Consider the following 3,482-nt stretch of genomic DNA (forward strand, 5'->3'; position numbering starts at 1 on the left):
TAACTGAATGTGAGCGTACATACTCGACTACTGAGTTAGAAACACTTTCCATAGTATGGGCATTCAAGAAATTCAATTATTATTTATTTGGAAAACATACAGTGATTTACACCGATCACCAGGCCCTGACATTTTTGTTAACTTGTAAACTTGTACATCCTAGACTATCACGATGGGCAGTTACACTTCAGAACTACTCTTTTGAAATTAAGTACATAAGAGGCAAGGACAACACCATTGCGGACACTTTGTCTAGACTTCCACAAGGTATGAATGATACCAACAGTGACTTAGAAAATATAAATGACTACAGGATTCTCTTAATGCAAGACAAGCAGTATCACCAATATTATATTGATATGTGCAGAAACATGGCTGAATTACAAAAATCTGATCCTCACTGGTATAAGATAATAACATTACTGGTAGAAAAACAAAATCATCCTTCGACTAAGTATTACAAGTTACACAATGATGTGTTATTTTATCGACGACATCCAAATGCTACTAACTGGTGTGTATGCATTCCCGAAGAGTCTGAACGTAATTTAATTTGGCACACACACTTAGTTTGGGGTCATTATGGGACGAAAAAGTGTTTGGCAAAGCTCAGCACATACTGTTATTTTAGCAATATGAGAAGAAAAATTTACAGGGAACTGAAAACATGTGTCATATGTCAAAAATCAAAACCTCAGAATTTATCCACAAAAACAGATTTACATTCTATTTTACCTAGTAAACCCCTGGAAATTCTGTGTACTGACATCAGTGGACCGCATCCAGCAAGCTCTGGAGGCGTCAAATATATCTTAGCTTTTTACGATGTATTTTCTAAACATGTAAAACTTTATGCTTTAAAATCCGCCACTGCAAGTGCTATAATACGAAGATTCTCAAGTGATTACCTGACGCACGTGGGAAAACCTAAAGCAATTCTGTCAGATAATGCAGCATACTACTCTGGGTACAAATGGAGAAATTTCTTGAAGGACAATAACATTAAAAGTATATTTATTTCGAGGTTTAGTCCACAATGTAACGCGACTGAGAGACTTTTCCGAGAATTAAATCGATTCATGAGGACCTATATTTCATCAAAACATACTAATTGGGTGTCCTACCTAAGTCTTTTCGAAGACGTACACAATAACTTAAATATTTACGATACAAATTACACACCTAACGAGATCATGTTCAATTGCAAACAGAACGATCAGTGGATAGAGCCATTACCTAAGTTGTCAGACAAGGAAATCACACCTGAACAGAAAATAAAAGAAGTATTGACTACATTGACACATCACGCACAAATACGAAACAAACATCACAGAAACATAATAAAAAGAAAACAAAAATTCGAGGTAGGAATGCTTGTACTACTTCGTACTCATCATAAATCTGTTGCACTCAAACGACGCAACGCTAAGTGGCGTCTGCTATATGAAGGACCTTATATAATTGTTAACATACCGCACCCTGGTGCGTATCTGTTACAACATCGTAGAACTAACAAAATTATTGGGCTATACCCACACCGAGATCTTAGAGCATTTCATGCTGAATAATGTCAAAGTCATACCCATCAAAACGTTGCTAAGCAACTCGTTACAACACAGATAATAAGTAGTATAGAAATTTTCATTTCAGCGTTCCAGAGTCGCAGTTGAAGACAGAAGAACTTTTCTTTCAACGCCGCGGCTCCACCGAGAAGACTGAATATTAAAGTAAAATTTATGATTACGTAGCAGTGAATAATATATTAATTTTTCACGGAACATTTGTGACTGTAGGTACCACTGACTTGGTATGACACCTGACGAACTGACAGACGTCATCTGTGAAGCGATCTTTTACTTTGAGAAATAGATTAGACGCACATCTCTCAACACGAAAAGCATCTACCAGTAGTCAAGGCCACACAGACACTCTACACACACGCACAAAACGCGAGGAATCGAACATTTTCTCTCTCTTACTATTTTGAATATTTATTGAGTAGTGAAAACGCCTGGTCTTGCCTACTGATGTGATGAATGTTGTGTCTAACCTATCTTAATTTCAGGTGACATCACAAAACCGATAAAGAGGACGTAAATATCTGCAATTCATGTAACCAAATGTGACACAATGTAATAACCTATAGCGATGTAATGATGATGTAAACATGTTTATGTGCAACTGTATTATGTTTATACTAAGAAAATATGTGACGTGTGTATGTATAATTACTTTTTTTTTTTAACTGATGTATCATGTAAAAATTTGAACAAAACGAATGCCAAAAAGACATTGCATAGTGAACCTCTGTTCACGGACATTAACGAACATTACTAACTCTGCAACTACGCAGAAACCTATGTGAAGGAAACGGTTAATGCCATTCATTATGCCTTGTACCTATGTAAACGCGATGAACGATTTCCTTGATTAATAACTACGAACATTTAGGTGAGCTATATTCAGCAAAAAACTGAAAATGTGAAGTGCATAATTCGTGCATCGTCTAGTGACATTACTACAGTACCTAACTTCAAGATGTTAACTGGATTAAATGGACACAAAGTGCCTGTCCAGAAAACAACACGACGGGTGGAAGAATTTTGGTTGGAACTTCAGCGAATGAAATGTTCTCGAAATGTGACGGACACTCTTACCTGGACTGTCCTAGGATCGACGCCAGCTATGTGCCGTCCGAGGTTCTACAACCAAGCTTCCACGGAATGTAAAAAACGAACTGCACGTGGACCAATTACTCGGCGGGTCACGTCTGATCTGTAATAAGCAATGCTTTTACTCACAACGAACTGCATCACAACGACTATAATGAAAATAGGAAATGGACACGCTTATGTATTAATCACGTTGTTATACAACGATGTTACTGTGATCAAAAAACTTTACCACGACGATACTAACCTGTAAAAAATTATTGTGCAGCAGATGAATATGAACTGTGATAACGACACGATGTGTATAGGTCAACGCACCTGAAACATACGGACATTTTTCTTTGAAGTATTTCAAAACAATACTATGTAACTAAGAACATTCAACAATCTAAGTTGTATTGTGTTATAACGAATATTGTAAATTTAAAACTAAGTTACCTGTCATAGAATGTAGTCTTCATATGTAATCTTGGTTGAATATTTTCTTGGTGCAACGACTGAGAGACGCGCGCACACGAACAATATGAACTGCAATACTGTGCCGCGTGATCTAACTGTACGATATAACGGCAGTGCCGGAGTCACACAGACGCTTCTGCGCATGCGCGCACTCTATCTGGCAACATAAGAACTTTTACGGCGCACCCGCGTCATTCAAATTTTGTATATAATGAGTATAATGTGGGTCATGTAAATAGTTGTAGATAACTTAGATTTTCTTGTGCCTTTAGGTGAATTGCTCGCCTGCAGGTGTGCCCTTTCGCCTCGCAATTCAGGGGGCAATATAAAGGCACATTTGCATGCCGAGCG

At 37.5% G+C, this 3,482-nt stretch overlaps 1 long non-coding RNA gene across 1 annotated transcript; it reads right to left on the reverse strand.

Annotated features, from left to right (window-relative positions):
* Positions 1 to 2,651: 2,651 nt before the first annotated feature.
* On the reverse strand, positions 2,652 to 3,211 carry LOC126190678 (uncharacterized). Its single transcript, XR_007538270.1, has 3 exons — positions 3,111 to 3,211; positions 2,920 to 2,990; positions 2,652 to 2,775 (listed from the first exon to the last, which is right to left on the reverse strand). It is a non-coding gene; the product is annotated as an uncharacterized LOC126190678 (long non-coding RNA).
* Between the last annotated feature and the right edge of the window lie 271 nt (positions 3,212 to 3,482).

The sequence above is a fragment of the Schistocerca cancellata genome, chromosome 6, assembly GCF_023864275.1.
Source record: "Schistocerca cancellata isolate TAMUIC-IGC-003103 chromosome 6, iqSchCanc2.1, whole genome shotgun sequence".
In the NCBI taxonomy this organism is placed as follows: domain Eukaryota; kingdom Metazoa; phylum Arthropoda; class Insecta; order Orthoptera; family Acrididae; genus Schistocerca; species Schistocerca cancellata.